General features: G+C 43.9%; 1 long non-coding RNA gene across 1 annotated transcript; it reads left to right on the top strand.

The window, feature by feature from the left end:
- The first annotated feature begins 1395 nt into the window (after nt 1-1395).
- Nucleotides 1396-22038, top strand: LOC129388311 (uncharacterized). Its single transcript, XR_011890351.1, has 5 exons — nt 1396-1597; nt 6546-6724; nt 11496-11575; nt 14877-14975; nt 21211-22038. It is a non-coding gene; the product is annotated as an uncharacterized lncRNA (long non-coding RNA).
- The last annotated feature ends 312 nt before the right edge of the window (nt 22039-22350 follow it).

Genomic DNA, 22350 nt, shown 5'->3' with positions numbered 1-22350 from the left:
CGTGACAAAAAAATTCTTTGGGGAGTACGTAGCTTCTGGAAATGTCTGTCTCGTGCGCAGAATAACATTTATGGGGCAACACAGGCGCTGCTGGGCATTATGTGGCGTTCGGAGTACGAACGCTTACTTGCGCATCAGCACCAACCATCTGTCCGCTAGCTGTATTGGACAATCAACAGCTGTGACGGATAGTTCTTCGCGTTTTCCTGTGTGTCCTAGAGGCCTCTCTACACCATTTAACTATAAAAGGGTAGAGAGATTGCTATACAAGAAAATGAAATGCAGATTCGATATGACAATTATTCTCCGCATTTGGAATTAAAAATAAAATATGCAGATCCAACACAGATCTTGGAATCTAAGCGGAGCAAAGCTTTTGGGAAGCAGTTTATCAAATGCTATCCATCTGCCAATTTCCTTCTTGCATATTTGGCGTAAAAGAAAATGAAGCGCATGCATCTGATCTCACGCAGTTGTGGGGATCACATGGACATCATCTCAAATAGTTAGTTGGCGTTGGCACAATAGAAGTGCTGCGTTCCTTTGTATTCTAATGGTTAGAGGGTGGGGTTGTTGTGCTAGTTCACTAAAATTAGATCTCACCATCGGGCATGAAATTAAAAGTTTTAAACTGTCAGCAGTTTGGCAAGTCGCCAGCACCACCCAGAAAACACGGTCAGGAAAGCTTGGGAAGGTTCGGAAAGAATTCGTTCTTTTAAAAAATACACTATGGGGCTTTACGTACCAAAGCCGCAAATGACAACGAGGCACGCTACACTAGGGGGGGGGGGGGGGGGGGGGTCATAGAAATTCTGACTACCTGGGGTTCATTACATCACACCTATATATAAGGTCACCGGCGATTTTTCATTTAACTGCCCTTGAAATGTGGCCGCTGCGGCCGCGGAGCGAGCCCGATACCTCGAGGTAATGACCGCAACATCACAGCCACTAAACCGCCATAGTGAGTGACAGAAATTCAACAAAGTCTTTAAAGAGAATTGGTGCGAGAAAATTACGATGATGCGTCATTCGAAAATTCAACATTAGGGCGCACTGAATTCGATTCAAGAATTGCACAGAAAATAGATGATGGAAAAAAAAAACATCCGTGAATGTTTGGCAGTAAATACTGCAGGAGTGGTCTTAAAGAAAAGAAGAAAAAAGAACTGATGACCTCATTATTGGCCGAAACGCTTGAAGTGCCTGAAACATTTTTTTACACATATTACCAAGACTGAGAAAATGAATACTCCAGGTCATAAGCGTGGCTTACAGTCAATAAAGGTCACTTAGAAATAAAAATAAATGAGAAAAGCAGATAAGGTGGCGTTAGGAGTGGGGTTAATTGTCAGGTTTGTGTTTTCGTTGTAGCAATGACATTCACTTGATGTATCTGGGCAAAGAACGACGCTGAAATAAGCTTTCTCTGATACGCACCGATCATTCGACGAGGAAGGGCAGCGTCGTCGAGATGTACTTGTTAAAAGCATATATTATCATTGGAGCAACAACACTATGTGTGAAAGTGAACGCCGAGGTTCAATCTGCCAAAGAAGGGGAGGCTACCATCTGTCCAGGCCTCCGTATTGTAGAGGTAAGCAGACACATTTTTATGTGCTTCCAGTTAATTGTATCGTGAAAACAGTGCCGATTACTCCGACACGGCGGCTGTGCCCGATCACACGTATCTATAATGCACACGAAAGAAACGTTCCGCGAAGACATATCCGTCGCCTTTCGTTGGAGGTAAAAGATGAACATTTCTTAGAAACGAAAAAAAAGCATCTTGGCAAAACATTCAGACCATTTGGCTGAAACCAAATCAGTCACTAATCGTACACTATCTCATGACCAGCTCCCTGTTATATCTTCCGGAACTTCGGGACCTGAACCTTAGTAAACACAGCGTTCTGTCCCGGGCACGAGGTTTGCTTGTCTTGGTCGGGAGGGACCGCATTTCAATGAAGCGAATCGGAAAAACGCTCGTGTGCTAACATGTAGGAGCAAGCAAACGAGCGCAGCAAATCAAACCTAGTGCGGGGTCCTTCACTGTATTTCGCATAGCACCAGTATTTCTTCAGGACCTTTGAGTTCACGAATGAATGAATAACTGAGTGAATGAGCGAATGAATGAACGATTTACTTAGTGAATCAATGAATCAGCCAATAATGAAATAATAAAATGTATGGAGCACACTATGGGCACAGCTCAGTAAGTAAAAAGCCGCGGAAATGTGAACAGGCGGAGCCGTAGTACTCTTGAAATTTGAAGGTTCATATTACTAAGGTGCTATAACACTATAGCACTCCAGTTTTGAATAAACAAATGAAGTGAAGCGTGGGAAACATAAATAACCAAGCGATCCGAAGGTCGAAGTCGAATTCCAGAAGATCGCGTTGGCACCTTTACGAAATTTCTTTTCATAGCAGGTTGCTTACTTCACGCATCCAAATTTACGTTCTTGAGGTGAAAACGCCAACCGGCCCGTTGAGCGAAAAACCTGCGCCTGTCGTTTGTAGTTGCGATACCGCTGACAAATTCGCATTGGCTGCGACGCCACGTCACAAACGAACCTCAACGTAGCAAAGCCGGCGAAAGGGAACGCCTGCTTGGTCAGTAGCGCGGCAGGTGTTGCGTGAGGGGAGAGGTTGTCGCTTCAGCGCCACGCCATAAGCGCTCTCGCTCTCGCAAGACGGCGCGCGGTCCGCATCTCTCTCTGTCACCCTTAATGGGATATGCTGCTGCTCGCGTCTATTGGCCTTGGTGGCCGCAGCTGCTTCCTTGGCCTCTCGTTGCGCAGAACGTCAGTGGCATGCGGCTTTGGTAGCGCAGACTGCCGGTGCTTGCTAGCTTGCGCAGCGCGTACCGCTAGAGCAGTCAATGCAGTCAACAGATCCATTCCCAACGGCCCTGGCATATCTGCCGGTAGCTCCCCAGAGACGCGCTTCTGTTAGTTGGTGCCAATGGCGGTCGTGCTGCACACGTCCTTGGCGTAGGAGCAACGAAGTGTGCCCATAAGTGCGCCCCTTCGCCCTCTTCCGTCTCCTTCACTTGTCTGCGACGATCATTCTACAAAGGAGCTTGAGTTATGCCAGAGTCTTTCAATGCTTGGTTGTGCTAAGCACTGTCTTGTCACTACCAAGGCCCTCAAAGCTAGACATCCGTCGACAAGTGCCTAGCTGCCGTCCACCTACCCTTACTTAACATGGGCTGCTTGTTGCTGAAGTGCCTATCCTAAAATAACATCTGCGTTCTTCAGAGCTTTGACAACGTCGACGAGTAGCAGACGTCAGCAGGCAGAACGTTTTTAAATGTATCACCGCTGCTAGTCTTTATTCCACTGCAAGGTATGAAGGGGAGCGTGAGGAACACGTTCAATGCCGTAATTTTGAAAAGGTCTTTCGTTAACACAGAAAGCAGCACTGCTTCGGGCTGTCTACATCATCGATGGATGAGTGTTCTCAAAGAACAACTGTCGTGTGACAAGGACTACAAATATTTCTGACCGACCAGAAATCGTTGATATAGAGTTACAACTTAAGGTCTCTGTGCAGAACAATGCCAGGCACGGTGGCAGGTCACCAAACCCGAGAAAAAAGTGCGTCATATATTATACTGTCGCTCATTGAAAACATAGTTTCATTACTGTATTTTATATATTGAAGGAAGTAACAGGTGCACAACGGAGGAAGCACGCTTCAAGATTTAAAGACAAGCGTTTCAGTAAAAAAATGAAAGCAGACTGCATTACAGCAGACACCTACATACTCCAAAGCACTACGTTGACGTCACTACGTTGGTGTAAAAAATTTATTTATGGGGTTTTGCGTGCCAAAGCCACGATCTTAATATGAGGCACGGCGTAGTGAGAGACACCAGAAATTTGGACCACCTTGGCAGCCCACGTGGTCTAAGTTTCTTGCGTGCGCCCAAATGTAAGTAAACGAGTGGTTTCTCATTTGATCACCATCAAAATGCGGCCGCCATGGCCAGCATTCGATCCCTCAAGCTCCTTCTTAGTAGCCCAACACCATAGCCACTAAGCGATCATGGCGCGTAGAACCTAGGTGTTGTCTGTAGTGGTTGTAATGCCCATAGACCCAAGTCGGAAACAAAAGGACTCATTCGGCAGCGGAACATACCGAGGGGCTTGTAAGGCGCATACCAAATTACCGTAGCGGTGCATACCCAAGTTGGCGTCAAAATATTCATTAAAGAGTGGGACATTCTCAATGGGTATGCAAACGCACAGTGGTACATTATCAGGTTTTCAAGAACGAGGCTCGTTGCAGAGCAGCACATACCCATTTGCAGATGTCCAGTTGCCCCTGAGGCTCATACCCAGTTGCCAAAGTGGCACATACTAAATCAAACATGCCCAGTGGCCCCAGTTCCACAAAACCAGCGACACACACTCAGTTGTGTCAGGGGCACATACCAGGTGGCGGGTGCCAAGCGGCCGAAAGGGCTCATATCCAGTGACACATACACCCAGTAGCACATACCCACTGACCCATACTCATTACGGCGTCAATAAGGTTCATTGAATAGCGGCCCATACCCACTGCTCATGCCCACACTCAGTGGCACATACGCACGTTGGCGTGAAACGCTGCTTCAAGATTCGCACATAGCCAGTGGCAGATGCACAGTAATCCTTGGCACTCTATCCCGTGGCATATACCAATAGGCACATACCCGGCAGCTCCAGTTGTACATACCCAGTGGCCCATGCTCAGTAGCGTCACGGAAACCTGTCCAGTGGCGCGACCACAGCGGCCTCAAGGGCACGTGTTCAGTGGCACGTACTCAGTGACACCAGCCCCGTGGACGCAGTAGAATATACCCGATTTGGTATGGTATGGTATGGTAACGCTTTATAGAAGTCCTGCAGATTGTGAGTCTTCGCGAAGCAGGCCGCTCCCAAGTGGGAACCGGAAGGCCGATTTGGTGTCAAAGAGTTTACCTGAAAAGTGGACATCCACCCACTATCCATGCACACAAGTGAAACATAGACAAGTTGGCGTGAAAGAGTTTCCTTGAAGACAGACGCATACCGAGTAGCAACCCGGTCGTCCGAGTGGCCCATACTCAGTGGACACAACGGTACATTGACAGGTACTGGGAGTTAGGGATTGTAATACAGTTGAGAGAGTGTGACACGTACCCAATTTCCCAAGGGCACATACCCAGTCGCCCCTTTGGCAGATATTTCGAGACATCACTATCTTTGGCATCCGACCCTAAGAACGGCCAGGTGGACGAAAAAAACCGGTTTGATTCGGAAAGGAATGACCGAGAAAGGTCATCGGAGGGGGCTTGAAACCCTTCATGCACATTGTGAAAAAAATCCCGCTAATCTGTAGACGAGGTTCCTGTAAACATTTCAGGCAAACATTGTTGTACTGCGTGCTGCAGGGAATTTACAACCTCGCATAAAAACGCCTAGAAATCGCTGGCTCTCGCCTTCGCAATGTCGTCGTCAGAGCAAAGCGCTACATGAGCTATTGGCTGATTTCCTGGTTTCGACAACATTCTCAGTAATATTTCAGTTGATAATCTTGTGGTAAATAGATGAAAAAAATACTTATGTCGGCGATCTCAAAAAGACAGAAAAATATTTCACCTTTTCACTGCCAGCATACATACGACAGCTGCGTGTAGCTGCTTGGCGTTCGAAATGGCAGCGGCGTGCTGAGCAGCGTAGGTGCTGCGGCCGTCACGCGATGCTGTGACGAGCCCTCTTGTCTGTGAGACGCCCGATTTACCGGCAAAGCCTTACCCCCTTGCCACTTCGGCTGCGTCGCTTCCAGTGCCCAAGCGGAGACGAAAGGAGAGAGGGAGAACGGCGATATTTGAGATAAATAGGCGTAGCTCCGCTTATGCTTGAAGGATGTGAATATTATCGTAAGATTCGTAAGGCGGCGTTCTTCAACGGTAAGGTCATACTATGAATAATTAGACGAACGTTTTCACGGCCTCAATAGTGCGCGCTCCGTCAAATGGTCCGCATCGAGCATCTTAGCCATATTGTGTTCTTTCTTTTTTCCGAAGCGAGAATATTTTAAGAAAGGGGATTTTGGTACGTACTTTTGCAACCAATGAAGTCGGCATGCTACTGTGATTAGCAGTGATGAAAAAGAGGAAAAACGGAAAAAACTGTGTGGAACAGCACTGCCACCTAGCTGCTACCGGACGGCTTCAGCCTCCGTTTCTCTGTGAGGGCGGCGGCGCCATCAACAGAAGTGCACTGTATGACACTCAATTTAGATGCTGCGGGTGCCATATGAACAAACACAGCAAGAAAAAGTAATATGGAAGAAGACTTTCTCAAGAACATTCTTCGGTGCAGATATTCTGTTCTCCCGTCAAGTTGGCATCTAGTTAATATGTTTTCGTCACCGAGACAAGCAACAGAACATGATGGAACGTGATGTTTAATTATGTTGTCTAATGCTCAAATATTACTTTTGCAGAAAAAGATACATAATACGTCGTATTTAACCGTTTTGTTGATGCTGTTTTTTTCTCTCGCGTCCAGGTATTCAACACAACTGAGAAATTATGGTTGTATCAGCAAAATTACTCGAACGAAGATGACTTGTCAGATTACGGGATTAAAAACACAACCCTTAAAGAAGAATGTACATTTTTCAAACAGTATAATATTACCCAGGAAGACTACTACTTCTGGCGAAACTCAAACATAGCGAACCAGTGGTAAGTAGGAATAGGCGTTGCTGCCATGAAGTAAAACAAGCAGTTGCTTCATAACAGAAAGATTCGTTCACAAGATATTCTACAATGTCTTCGATATTTTCATAGTTCGTAATGTTGAGCCCAGGTAGTGTAGCTTCATAGGTAGTGTAGAAAGAAGTTCTTTAAAGAAAAACCTTTATGTATAAGTGTCACCATGGCTCACAATAGAGCAGTGCAAAATTGATGCTGTAATGGACCTGCATGCTTGCCAGGTTTAGTTCTGTAGTGAATGAAATAAAAATAGCAAGAAATTTCAGAAGGTGAACTGGTGTTGCTGCGAAGAATTGTTGCTTGGACAATTTGAGCCACACTTGTCCAAACCCTTGGTGACTGGGCACGCCGCCACATAAAGTTGAATGATGTGGAACTGCCAGCATTCCGACTGTGATCTGCCCAAAGCAACAGACCGGCAATCTTGAGCCAGGCAGCTTGCTGCCTGTTGCCGCTCAGCTACCTAGTTAAGGCCACTGAGATTGCCTACTGCACCCACTCAATGCGTTATGGTTGTCTAAAATAAATTGCCTAAGGCTGGCAAAAACAGCTTCGTGGTACGTATTCACGGCGAGAATTCATTTCACGGACGCGAAGAAAAATGCCGGTTGCTTTCCGAAGATGTGATGTGTCGGAACGATGAACAGCAGCAGAAGGCCTGTGTGGAAGGGCGGCGGTCAGAGGTAGGCGCAGGGTAATCTCTCACTCGGTATGTAGCCGCACCTACTGACCACTAAAAGAAAGTGTCAAAAACTGAACGCCTGCCACAGAGGTCCGAACCAGAGCTTGTCGGCCAGATCATATGTTTGAAGGGAACATCGCTAAAAACAGCACGAGAGGGGAAGGCACCCAGAGCGCTGGACGTCCAACCGAGTTTACTAACACCAAGTTCTTAACTCAGTGGTAGTAACACTGCTTTGAAACATTCACAGTCACCAAATAAGAACGTCTGGTCAAGAAATGGTGCACGTCCACAAGTAGCAAAGTGGGAGGCCCATTTTTTTATCTCCAGAATTCATGCCTTGTTGGTATCCAGTCGCATGTGATTGTTCCGGCATCGCTCAGTTTGACCTATGTATACACATTCACATGAATGCGGAACCTTGTAGACTATGCATATTGTATAGTGCGCAATTAGTGTTATAATTAAATTAACTGGAAGTCATTACTCTATCTGCGTGTTGGGCACCCGCCTATGCTGCGTTTTTTTATATTCCTTTCAAAAATTCAATGCCTACCACTCAATTCGATGGCTGGGACTATGTCAGTCGAACAATGAAAGTGCCTCGAGTGCGTCGGACCTTTAGTTTCCTCCTTTTTGACCGAAAAAAGGGAATTTCTGGAAGAAAGAAGGGAATTCCCCTCAACTGTAAGGATGTATATAGCAGACAGGGATAGTAGTATATTTGTATAAATTAATTATGTCGGATATGAAACCGGTAATCGCTGGCCTTACTGTGCAGTCAAAATGCGTCTTGCCGAAATTCATTGTTTTACGACGAAAGAAATTGTCACTGTATCTGGAAGGTCAACAAAGATACGGCAATACGGCGTTTCACAAAATTAACTTTTTATTGGTCGAGCCTGTGGCCATAAAAGCAAATAACATTCGGCCAAGGCGATAGTGGCAGAAATAATGACGTCGCTCGTCGAAATGTCATCTATGGATCAGTCGCGGCAGCTACTCATAGAAGGCTCGCGTACGATTCCCGGGGAATAGCTGGTTCCTGCGTGTCTTCCAGAATGAAAACACTCTTCGAGTCGCATATGCAATCGAATTTCCAGGTTTTGGGACAGCAGTGACTCTAGATAGAATGAGCTACAACAATCGCGAAATTGGTCAACGGCAAAAGATTGGTCAACGGCAAAAGGAGAGGCAATGCACACATGTCAATATTTAGACCACGGTCTTGAAAGCCCTCTGCATGCTTCATGAATCAGATAGGCCATCACTGAGCTTTAAGGACTAAAGCTTGACCATGACAGGCTGGCCCTTTCCACAGAGAATTGGGCTGCGCATGGTTGTCTCTATATTGCTGCTACGCTTCGGAAGCACTGCCAGAAATGTCTTTAAAGATTAGATTCTCTGTGCGTGACCCCTAATAATTGACGTGTCCGCGATGTCGACGAACATTGGTTCGGATTAGTCGCCAGTGCGGTACTCCTTTTTACACGTTGCATTCAGATGACCTGAGAGTGTTTTTCATATATTCTTCATTTCAACACGAAACATACAGCTACAATATTTTGTTTGCTTTCAAAGAATTGATGCTTTTAAGGGGGACGGGACATTTTCGTTGACCTGAATGACGCTATTTAATTTGGCATTTATGTGGTCAATGGGGGACAGCAGAAAGAAGCGGGAACAAGAAATTGAGATTACTTTTTTGCGCCATAAAACAGGTAAGCTAAATTCTGTGAAACGAACAATGGTTTTATGTGGGCCACTACATACTCTACCTCAAGATGGCAGGGTGTAACCACGTATTATATTTATTCATGATTTTTTATCACCAGTTTCGCTTATTTTCTTACGCTCAGCTATTTCTACAATTTATCTCTACACAAACTGCAGAGGTGTTTTTCTATTTCTGTAGCCCCTCGCCAAAGAGCAATCTCGGATTTTTTTATTTCCTAGGTGAAGCAATGAATTTGCCATGTTTCGTGTCGACTGTGCTTCGCAATGTCTTTACCAAGTATAGCAGCTCGTCATATTATTTCACAACGTTTTCAGTGAGACGAGACCTTGCTCGAGCTGTACATATATATATATATATATATATATATATATATATATATATATATATATATATATATATATATATATATATATATATATATATATATATATATAAGTTGACAGTCACTTTTGCATACGCTAGAGAGGATGAAGGCGAAAGCCTGCGGGGTCACGAGATATTCATTCAGTTAATTTACATCCTCACTCGAAAGCATCGTTACTGCTTATTACTGGTTTACTGCCAAAAAAGGTCGTGTACTCGAGTGCGTCAGTTAACTCTACATTAATTAACTGTTCCTTTATTAAATTCACCTTAATTAACCCCAACGGGGGTGGATACGACTGCCATGAAGTTTAGTGCCCTTAGCTTTGCCTTAATTAGCTGTGCCTTAATTTACGCGAACGCCGCGGGTTCGAGAGCTTTCATTAGCTCCATATTCTTCAAGTGTACCTTCATTAACATTTCCTTGATTAACACCAAAGGTCGAGGGCTTGACTCCTACTAAAGGTTGTGGGTTCGAGTGCCTTAATTAACTGCATCCTAATGAAAGGTATCTCAGTTAACTTCGGCTTAATTAACACGAAAGGTCGTGGGTTCAACGTCCACCACATTTAATGCCATTGAAATTGGGTGTCATACGCCGGACTGCCTACTTTTCGATAATACCGGACAATAGAAGGATGGTTCGACCCATGAGCCACTTAAGGCTTTCACCTGAGTAGCAAGTTTAGTGATGTATGTGCACTCGCAAGCGCACTAAAACAATGCTTGGGCATTGAAGTGAGAGCAGAAAGACAATATAATTTTATAAAAAGCTGTAGAACTAGACCCGCCGGCACCAAAAATGAAGAATTAGCATGAAGTTACCGCATCCCTGCTATTTTTTTTGTAGAGAGAGATACGCTCTTTGTTAGAAAGACAGAGAAACCAGCGGGTATACATCAGCTGGCATGCCACTGTGTGTAGGGATGAGGAATGGGAATAAAAGATTTCAGATGAGAGCGGAAATTATAAAAAAAACGAATAAATATAATTATGGAAATGCGCAAGTGGACCTGATACTAATATTTACCGGTGAGATGACAGGTAAACTTAGGCTCCTTTATATGAAGTAGTGAGATTGTTTAAAGCTCTGAGAATATACCAATTTCCAACCGGTATTCGAACAGGAAATCCATAACCCGCCGTTGTTTGGAAGGGCCGGGCGTTGGACCGAAGATGCTGGGTAGCTTTAACGGATCGTGCAAATCATTTCCATTTGGCGCTCAAAAAATTGTCTCTCGTCGTGGTACGTGAGGCCTTCAGTAGTATGTGCTCCACTATCTCAAAGCTACCGCAGTTATCACAGTAGGATTAGTGGTAGGCCCTATGCGGTACAGATAATTGATCGTGTATGCCACGTTCAGTCGAAGACGATGGTACGATGACTCTAAGGGTCCAAGAAGTGGTCGCCACATTTTCGATCCCCGTTCTGGATCAATATGGCGCAGACAGCTTCCTTGGTGAAGCAGCGGATTGTAGAGGCGGTCTTTTCCTTGGTAGGCACACAATGAGTATCGAATTTTATTGTCACATTCTATTTTTATTGTTGCAACTTATGCGAGAACGCATAAAATGAGTTGGCGGGATGAGCTTGTAGATCATGATAGCCTGGCTGAATTTAAAGGGACATGATTTTATAAGAAAGTTGCCAAGCACGGAAATAAGGTGTGCCAGTTGGTTGTGACGCTCGATACCTTAATGTGGGAAATGCATTTGAGCATTCTACATTGTTTCTTTCCATGTATGCCTACTAGATTAACAAAATAGCATTACATTTATCGTATATAACTCTGTGCGCAATAGGAATGAATTACAAATTGAATGTCAAACATTAGTGAAAGCAATGAAAATAGCCCAAAAATAGACAGAAAAACATTGAGCCGTAAACAGTACTGTCCTCTTACTTTTCCATTAAAATTATTCATTTGCCTATTCCGTGTCCTTTTATTACATTCTAGGATTAGCAGCCGCTACCACGGTAGATTTTTTTCAGATGGCGGAAGTGAACTTGGCTCCATGAATGTTTCTGACCTTTCAGGTGAGAGCGCTAATACGTACACCAGATGAGAGCTAGCGACGATGCCGCACTTGTGTTGTCGACAGCTTGTTTTAGGAATGGGCATGAAAGCTGTGTTTGTTTCTCGCTCCTCCTAAATTCGACGTACAATACGTAGTGCCGTAGAGGTGAAGTCTGCGGTGCCCACACAACGACCTCTGAGGTGGCACTCCGGATTGCGTCTTAGGCATGGAAGTTTTTCAGTGGTATGAATGGCTCGGCGTTCACAGGCATGATTGCTACTTTTCAACGCTGCGGGCGGGAACAAAATATCGTTTTACGTTGAGAATCAAACTGGAAAGCACGAAATAAATCACTCTATTCCACTAGTTCTAACATATTCGGTATATCTCACATAAATATAGCGATAAGGGCCAATTCTTAAACGCTCAAGCAATCTCTGCACCAGACAAGAACTGTGACGGGTGAATACCGAAGAAGAATATGGTGTCAGATTTCTTATCTCAGTGTTTGTGAGCCACTTGCCGGATACCGTTTACACCGCCTTTACGTCCCATTTTATATAGGTCAATCACACTTATCGTTTATAGTTTATCTCTAAGTTTTCTACGAAAAGAGAGAAACAACTACAATGATCTTAGAAGAAAAACATAGCCAAAAGGCCAAATTTTCTTACTTTTACTATTATGCCAGGTCCATTAGAACAACAAACACGCTAAAACGTAAAAAAAACAGGTTGACCTCTCGAGGCTAGGATGAAATATATATTTAGATATATTTCATAGCAATCATGCAAATGAAAAATTCACTGGGGAGGATCCGCCCGTTTCATGCCGCCCACGGACTTAGCAATGTATCTTGCACGCCTCAGGTTTCAAAGCGGCACGCTGCGTATAACTATAGGCTAGTGACACACAGTGCCTACGACTGCATCGCTTGCGCGATTGGCCCGTAGCCGCAGTAGTTGATTACCGGTTTGGGCGCTGAAGTGCATAGCACGAGGTCGCCAGATCAAATCCCGGCTGCGGCAGCGGGATTTCTATGGGGTCGAAATGCGAAAACGCCCCTGTAACGTGCAATGGGGGCTGGTTCTAAAACCAAAGGTCGTCAAAATTATTGCGGAGTCCCCCACTATGGCGTGCCTCATAATGAGATCATGGTTTCGGCACGTAAAACGCCATAATTTAGTTATTTGGCCGATACATACCTGTCCTTTGTTAGCAGCAGTTAACGCTACGTAGACGCTGTACGACATCGTACTTCCTTCACGACTGGCCCATTCAAGTCCCAACGGAAGAGGTTGTAACTTATTTTTTGTTTACCGTATAGCAAAAACATCAGCCGTTATGCCGTCGCTGCCATAATACCGTCATTGTGGTGGCATTGCTGCTATCGTCATAAGTGTATTAGTGCCTCAGACACAATTACTTTTCATAAGCAAACATTCGGATCTACCTGGTGAAGCTTTAGAGAAACCCAAAATTTGCTCAATAACGAGCAACACCGAAATTATTGCGCGTTTTGCTCATCACATGCTTGTTTTTAGATGTTAATGTTCTCTATAATCGTAATAACCACCATTTGTTTCCTCTTAGAAGGTTACCCTAAGATTTCTGTCTTCGGCACTTTTGATTGTAGTGATACTCCATTCATTCTTCACGTATAATACTGATCGAAATAATTGAAATCAATGAGAGGAGTGAAAATGCTTCGCACAGAGTTGATTCCCCGAGTTCGCGAATGCTGGATGCTATCTGTTTTGTTTATCAGATCCGAAAAGAGAACAGAGCTTTAAAACTTCCTACATTTCTTCATAAGGATATACGAGCAAAACGAGAACAATGTAAAAGCACGTTTCAACATTTCATATAGGCTGTGCCGAAGAAAGCATCTGTCGCCTTGAAAAAGATAAGTCCACCTGTCGAAACGTTATCTGCCGCTTTCACCTTGTTCTCCTTTTGCTCATCATCTCCAATCTCAATCTTCCACGTTACCTGTGTTTTCTCAGGATTCATTGGGCTATATTTAGCTGACTATTATTTTCATCCGACACGTCTGATCAACGTTCTGTTCGAATAAGTGTCGAGTGCTCAACACGCATTACTCATTGATCATAAGGCAGAAAAAAATTTGCGCCAAGCTGATATCTGTTTTGAACGATGACGCTGCTCATTTAGTTGCTTTTGAATATGCGATAGTAGACAGCTTATAGCGAGGCAATACATAGCACATTGTTGAACAGAATAAGGCACAAAGTGCGGGAATGAGCACTGCGAAGAAAATTAATGAATAAAAGAATATTGTTTACGAGAAAAAATTGACCAACAAAGCCACACACAACACCGCAGATTAAATAGAAAGAAAGAAAAAAAAAAGTGTAAATGTTTCTCATATGCTTTGTTTGTCTCCTAAAACATTTATTATCGTAAATTTTACATTTTGACATTGTTGTTTGTATTATTAATTCTAGTCATCACGCAGAGGAGATCCCGTTTCAGTTTCTAACTACGGCACCTCCTTCTGTTTATATTTATGTGTTACAGTAGACTTGTAGAATATCCTTCAGAGTAAGGGTTAATATGTGACATATCAATGTTAACATATCTTTTGACCAACTGATAGGAGAAGCTAAGCTGACATACTTGATTTTTATTGGTAAGAGAATGTAATCGAATTCCTTTGATGGTAAACACATACGCCCGTAAAAATTATAGATATAGCACAGTACTTTCTTCGGTATACTTTCATGTTTGTTTCTGTCGGTGCCTGGTGTACAGTGGAAACAATATAAAGGCGCACGCCTGTACGAGACATAATAGCGCTATAGCACAAGACATTGGCGCCATAAACGTTTTAAACAAGTTGGGAGGCCTTAAAATTATTGTTCCACCTTTCAGGTTTATGCATAGTGTGAGTGACTAGTAACCTAGGATTCATTATCCTCATTCTTTCCGAAAGGAAGTGTATATTTATGTCACAAAAGATCAGTACTGAGACCTAGGGGATTGCTAGTAGAAGCTTTAGCTCTGCAGATGGCATAAAACAGTTTGATGATAAACATCTGCAGAGCAATGAAGACATATGCATGACACGTTCAAGTGAACACGGCCAAATAAGTTTTCTCGCTTGAGAATTATACTACATACCTAAGCTCTTAGTTGTTTATACCCTAAACTCAGTGTCTTATTTGTTGGCACGGTTCAAAAATTTTGTCCGCGACAATACTTGAGAAGATAGCCGTGTGCAGCAGAAGAGCCTGCTGCTGTCATAGTACAGAAGTTTGATGCAGAAAAGATTGCTGAACTGACACTATTTTGTTTAGAAAACGATGCAACCTCATTTGAAATCATGAAGCTCATGTATGAAGAAAAAAATTGCAGCGTGTTCTCGGTAACATTTCTGGATGATGACGGTGAGACAGGTAAGATGTCGAAGTTCCTCCTGTATTTATTGTGCTACATGGTGTATAAAAGAATGTCATGTTGAGTGGAGGTAATGTTTGCATATATGAATACTGTTACGTTTCCGTACGTAAACCCATTCGTTTCCTCCATGAAGGAATACCTACAAAAAAGCTATAATCGCGGTTGATGCATTGGAAAGGACGATTTTCCGGCAGAATGAAATTTCGCACTTCAGTTACAGTAAATGTTGATTCGCGTCTTCTGTCATGTTGAATATTGGGTACTTTTAGGTTTTACAGCAATGCAGTCGAAATTTAAGATAAGTCCAACGTGATAATCCGCAGCACTCATTCGACCCCAGCCGGGAGAGCGCTCAGCTCCAAGAAAACGTTCCACCGTTCGGTGCCTATCTTGTCTCAAAAAAGGAAATGTTATTTAACTTGAGGGTTTTCGCTTTGTTCAACGCCGCGCACTCGGAAGGTACTGGTTACGAATGGCATGCGCACTAACAGTGCGACGCCACACTTATAATAATTAAGAGTGTTGTGCTCCGCTCTTAATTAAGAGCGTTCCTCTCTTAATTAAGCGTTAGAACAAGTAAAAGAGAAAATAAAAAACAGCATGCTGGGGTTCGATGTGCCAGAATCCCTATTTAATTCTTTGGCACGCCGTAGTCAGGGAGGCGGGAATGATTTTGACCACTTGGGGTTCTTGAACGTACGCCCGATGTGCGATAAAGGGGCGTTATTTTGAATTTCGTTGCCATCGAAACGTGGCTTCCGTGGCCGGGATTTGATGACGTTACCTACTGCTAAGCAGTGCAATGCAATAGCCAAAAAGTACCATGGCGGTGCACAAGCAAGATAGATAGTGATTACTGTTCGGGACAACGTACTGTTTCTTTACTAGCATGACTTGCGACGCGGCGTAACGTCAGATTGAAATTAAATATGGTGTGCCGCTGCTGTGAACGTCAAGAAAAGCGTGGGTAAACAGTGAATGACGAAAAAAATTTTTATCGGGTGAACTTTTGCCCACAAAAGCGAGGGACACTCGAAGCACGATACACTCTTAAAAACGCTTAGGCCCTTTGGGTTGTCTTTTGTCCAGAAGCGATAATCGTCACCTGTCTTGCCCACATTTCCGTTCTTTGACGCTGCAAGCCCGGTATTATTCTACACCCATAAGCAAAATTACACCCTTTTGCCGCACAGCGATATTCGTCATCTCTCTTGTCCGCATTTCCTTTCTTTAACGCGGCGAGCCCGGTACTTCCCAGTGACGACCGGCATGCACGTTATCAGCATGACATAGCATTCCCGACAGGAAAGGAGTGGACGCGTCGTTTTCAAGAAAGAAAACGCAAGCAAGGCAGATGACGATTATTGTCGTGTGGCAGATATACTTTTGCCTAAGAGTGCTATAGCCACCAACGGCTTGCGGGTTATCTGCTTCCCACAGCATTCTCGGCAGGAATGTAGTGAGCGCCGAGTTTTCAAGTAAGGCAACGCAAGCAAGGCAGATGACGATTATTGTTTGGTAACAAGATAAGTCCCAAAAGGTGTAAACTTTTTTTAGAGTGTAGCGGTGAACCCAGTAGGCAATCTGATCAGAGGGTCAAGCGCGTCAACTTTTATATAGCGCACGTCGAATGTTTCAGGGTTATTGCTGGTGGCCACGTAGTTTTGAGAAACTGCTACACAACTTGTGACGCGCATTTAATCTGAATATACAAGTTTGGTATATATACAGCTTAGAATAGAAAGTTTGGTTTTAAATCGCGGCCGAGGCCGCAATTTAAACACGCAACCTAGTGCTTAGCAGCCCAATGCCATTGCCTACAAGTACCACAAGCGAGACAGCGGTAACTGTTTGGGCGAACGTAATGTTTCTTTACTAGCTTGGCTTGTGATGCGGCATAACATAAGAATGAAATTAAATATGCTGTCCCGTTCCAGTGACAATCAAGAATACCGTGGGTAAACTGTCAATGACGAAACTAACTTTTATTGGGCGAACTTGTGCCCAAAAGCAGGTGACACTAGTGGTACACCCTATGCGATAGCAGCGAACCAGTCGATAGCAGCGAACCAACGATAGCAGCACAACGATAGTAGCGAACCCAGACGGCGATCTTCGAAATGCGATGAGCGGGGCAAGCGCGTCGGCTTTTATGTAGCGCACTTCGACGGTTCCAATATTATCGCTGGTGGCCGTGTAGTTTTCAGCAACTGCTACACAATTCGCGGCGCACATGCAACCTGATTATAAAAGTTTCATTGGGGACATACACTACAGATAGGATCAACGATAGCATTCGCAGAAGTTCTAAATCATGCAGGTGCGTCTTGCGCTGTAGAGTAACTTTATGTTGTTAGAGGGTTACATGCTGGTGCCCAAGGAAAGAATAAGTACCCATGTCAATATGTATATCAGTAAGCCGGTTTCATGCAGGCATGCATACATTGCAGAAACAACCTTTACGATACCCTGTTTGAGGTTGGCCGCTTTTCACTTAGCATCTCTCAACACACCTTCGCGGAGTGTTCCAGAGGGCGCAAACTTTCTTTAGAGTGCATGTTTTCCGCTTGCTAGATATCAGTATTGCCTCGTTATCAATATTATAATGCTATTACCTGCGAGCAAGACACTTTTCATGCGCCAGAAACATCACGAACTTCGTTGCTAGTTTGATAGAGGAATGGGCGCGTCTTGGCGGCTTATATAGCAAACACTGCCGTACATTCTTGAATCGATGGTAGGGAAAATGACGCATGCAAGGGGGGGAACATATTGAAGCAGAATTTTCCATTTGGCGACAGCGATCCGTGTTTGCTGCTATCTTTGTCGTTCATTACCGTGTTGCCTGTCTTGCAGTAAGTGGGCCCCATTACACATCTCACTTTTTACTGTTCATAACGTTGTCCCGTTTTCCTGCCGTAAGCCGCCACCGGCGCGTGAAATCTGAGAGAACTGATTCTGAATGCTTCCCCCACGAGGCTGACTATGTGCAGTCACCTTGCCGACTCGGAGTTAATCATTGGAGCTAACTAGAAGAAAGCGGCAGCAGCCCTCAGCTCGAGGAACTTCCCTCGGAATTCGACGCCCGCTTGATCAGAATATTTGAACGCTCACTCGGCACGGGCACAATTGGAAATTGGAGAATCTGTAAATGCCCTCGTTACTCCTACAGGAAATGCGCCTCCAGAAGCTTGCTCACTTTGGTGTGCTCGTCCCGGGCGAGTACAAAGCGCCTTCTCTGAAATTTGTTCGAGAAACTTGTGCTTTACATATGGTGGCCGTGCCCAAATTAATTTGTCGGGGAGGGGGTTTGCTTGACCGAGCGAGAGAGTAACACGGAGAGGACAGTCCAGGGGATTACAGCTGATGCCTGTAAAGCCCAAGCAAACTATGCAGGTCTGTCGCATGTCGAGTGCATATTAGGGCCTCCTTCATGACTTTTTGTAAATCTTAAGTATGTTGTTTTGAAACGAGGAGGATCCCTATACTTCGCAGGAAGCCATAGTGCGCTACATGCATGTGAGTAACAAACGCTGGACCGGGAGGCGAAACAATCTCCACTCTCAGTGAGACTTCAGATGACTAGCCTACCTACGTGTTTTATCTAAAGCCTGTGTAGGTAAACGTATTGCATTTAAATCTTCGGCGACCTGCATAAACCTGCCACAAAGCCAGTTCACACGACATTTCCCTAGGCCTGTAATGAATAGGTTGGACGGTGAAGCGTTAAAGTTTTCTACGAGCTTTCATAAAGAACACTCATTCTGCATGCGACTTGAAGCAGCTTTCCGAAAGCGTACCTTGAAAAGGAACTGACTATCAGCTGTACAATACTTTATGTGCCACTCTAGTTGTCCAAAAAATGAATTGTGTGCTCTTCTGGAAAGCGTGGAGGTTGTCAGACTAGAGCGAAAACTGCGCTATGTAACGGGACGAGAGAAAAGAACAGACAGCATTACTTTTGTCGCCCATATTTGACGTCCCGCTATTTTGCACTGTTTCCGTTCAAGTCATGAACCTACCAACCGAAATGCATACGCATCTTGTCAGAAGGAACACATCCGCTATCGGCATTCCCATTAGCAATAATACCAGGACTGAAGTTCGTGCAAACATTTTTTTAGAAGGTTAATTTTACACTTGACGCACGACTGCACCAAGTGTTTAGTCACCTATTTTACCTGAGGGGCAATTGTAAAAACAGTTTGGCTCTTACCGATTATGCTAGGAGAGGATCAATATGACGAGAAGCATTCGCAACTTTGCATTGACAGTGGTATCTGTGAGCTCATGCCGACGCCCTTTGCATGAGCAACCCTTGGTGCAGTTCCAGCCCATTACTATGCAAAAGTCGATACTGAACGTGGTGGATCTATAGTCTTTAGAGTGAAACAAATCACATGTACCCAAGGCTACTATCGTATTATGCAATCAGCAAAGCATGAGAAATACGGTGTCTATACCTACCTGGGCATCTGCACAGTGCACGACTTATATATTGTGCAGTCTACAAATAAACTGCGAACTACCACCACTGCATTCTCTGGGAGACCCATGAGATTATTTGCTGGTAATGATATAAGTAGAAATAACTGGAACGCATGACACTTGCGTGGTGGCCCTGACGCAAGTATTGCTGAAGTAGATGGTATATTCCTTGCGGCGTCAAACATAATTATATGCGGATCAGGAAAAGCTATCATTTTAGAGTGATTTGAATGCGATCACATCAGTAAAGGGCGCGAACAATGCACTACTAATTCCCAAACTAACTCCATACGTCTAGCACGGCTGGTATCAGGATAGTCTTCTACTGGATACCCATTCATTTGGGGCATACAAAGTAATGGAAAGCTAGGTGAAAAGCCTCTGCTGTCAGTAACATTTATACTCTGTAGGCAGCCGCTCATCATGGCGCAATATTTTTTACGACTGCATCATCCTTCTCATTGCAGCCAATGGTTGGCTCGAACAGCAGAAGTCCGTGGCGCAGTTGTCAGCGAATAATGACTGTGAAGTTGGCGCAAATGGCAGGCCACTAGGACAAGCAAAACAAAATAAGAAAGCAGCTAAAAACAAATTTGGATGTAATCTTCGTCATCGTCTCTCCTCTGGATAATTGATACCTTCGATGACTAAGAACTGCTTTTTCTGCTGATTGCAGCTGGTTGATCATCAAAAATTTTCGCAACATTTAGCCTACTGTTTAATAATATATCTGGCAATCTTTTTGCTCAACCAATAATTATAAGCTCTAGCTTAACGTTTTCGACGGATGTTTTCTTGTTCCACTCGATATAAATGTTGCTCCTCCCTTAAGAGCAGCGTCACGTAGAGAAAACACCCCTGTGAAAAGTTTTCAAGAGCGCAAGGTTCGCTGTGTACCATACAGCCTGTTGCATTAAAATAACATTTAGTATATGTCAACACTCTGCGACTGTGAGCCGCGGATGCATTAAGTTTCGCTCACACTTAATGTTGTGCGATTGGTCAGTGACTGGCTCAATGAGTGGACTGCTTTATAAAGTTACAGGGGTATCATTTTGGTGGCTAAGCTTTCTTTTATTCATTTTCATCCTTTGTTCCGCGACGTCAGCTACGGGTTACTGCCACGTCAACGGCACGTCGCAACAAATCAAGAGCTCTGATTCTGGCCGTCGGCTGCCAGTAGGACATACGGCGTTCCTTTGCTCTAGGATAGTCACCTGTACCGAACCTGTATTTGGCACCGATGCATCTGATTATCCATTCCTCAGTACTTGTAGCCTGTATAGCGGACGCGTGGATGACACCTGCCATAACCGTTACGCGACGTTGCTCGAGGAAGGGAGGAGGAGCGAAAATGATTTAATAGGAAATGGAGCTATGGAAAAATACACTAAACGAAAGAATATAGGTAGTTGATTCGCTCAACCGTATGCTGTACTATATATAGCTCGATTATCTCGTTAGCTACTTGGCGACAGCATCCATGATGTTTCCTATACAGCAAGTGCATTTGGCGGGAGAGCGTGAACAATAAGCAGGTCAAATCATAGGTGAATAAATAAACAAATATTCTAATGGCATTCCTACTGAAAATATAATTGAAGCTTTGAGTTCGGAAGATTTGTTCTGTAGCCATCATATCTTTTGGAGGGAAATAAAGATAAGCCACGATATTAAAGTACCATAAGCGATTACTTAGCCGTTATTTACATGATTTTTATTTGGCATTCTGATGTTTTTCAGGGTGTGAACTTTACCTCCGAGACGAGGTAGTTTCGGCCGGGCCGTCAATAAACTGTACAAAATATTACAGCGAGCACTGTAACACAACGTTTGTTCTGTACAGCCCAACGTGTCAAATTACAGAGAAAAGGCCGTAGAGCGAGAGCTACAGAAGTCCATGAAAAAAGAATGCGACTGATAAAGTAGACGCCCGCCAATAAAGTACATTACTTCGGCAAGACATCCGGCTATTATCACAGATCTACAAAAAAATAAAAAAAAAACAAAAACAAAAAGAAAACTATAAAACATGTTGCCAGACCGTTATGTTTATGAAATGGGTGATATATAATACTTTTCATTCCTTAGAATTGTTCGATTGTAGGTTAGTGCCAGCATGTTATTGACCGCTCACAATGCGAATAGGGCCTTAGGAGCGCTAATGAGCGGTTGTGGTATTGCAAGTCATGAATTACTTAGTACAGCGTTACTTGTGGAATTTGACATCCCACAAGTAACGCCGGAAGAAGTAAAGAAAGCATTCGGAGCTATGCAAAGCGGGAATGCAGCTGTGGAGGATCAGGTAACAGCAGATTTGTTAAAGGATGCTGGGCAGATTCTTATAGAAGAACTGGTCACCATGTATACACAATGCCCCACGACTTCGAGAGTACCGGAATCCTGGAAGAAGACCAACATAATCTAAATCCGTAAGAAAAGGGACGCCAGAGACTTGAAAAATTATAGACAGATCTGCTTACTGTCTGTTGCCTACAAAGTATTTACTAAGCTAATCGCAAATAGAATCAGGAACACCTTAGGCTTCTGTCAACCAAAGGACCAGGCAGCATTTCATAAAGGCTACTCATGAATAGACCATATTCACATTATCAATCATGTGATAGAGAAATGTGCGAGATATAACCAACCCTTACATATAGTTTTTATTGATTACGAGAAATCGTTTGATTCAGTCGAAACCACAGCAGTCATGCATTCATTGCGGAATCAGGGTGTAGACAAGCCATATGTAAAAATACTGAAAGATATCTATGGCGGCTCCACAGCCACCGTAGTCCTCCATAAAGAAAGCAACAAATCTCCCAATAGCAAGCAACAAATCCCAATAAAGAAGGGCATTAGGGAGGGAGATACTATCTC

This window comes from Dermacentor andersoni, chromosome 10, assembly GCF_023375885.2.
Source record: "Dermacentor andersoni chromosome 10, qqDerAnde1_hic_scaffold, whole genome shotgun sequence".
NCBI lineage: Eukaryota > Metazoa > Arthropoda > Arachnida > Ixodida > Ixodidae > Dermacentor > Dermacentor andersoni.
This window is presented reverse-complemented; position numbering and strand designations above follow the sequence as displayed.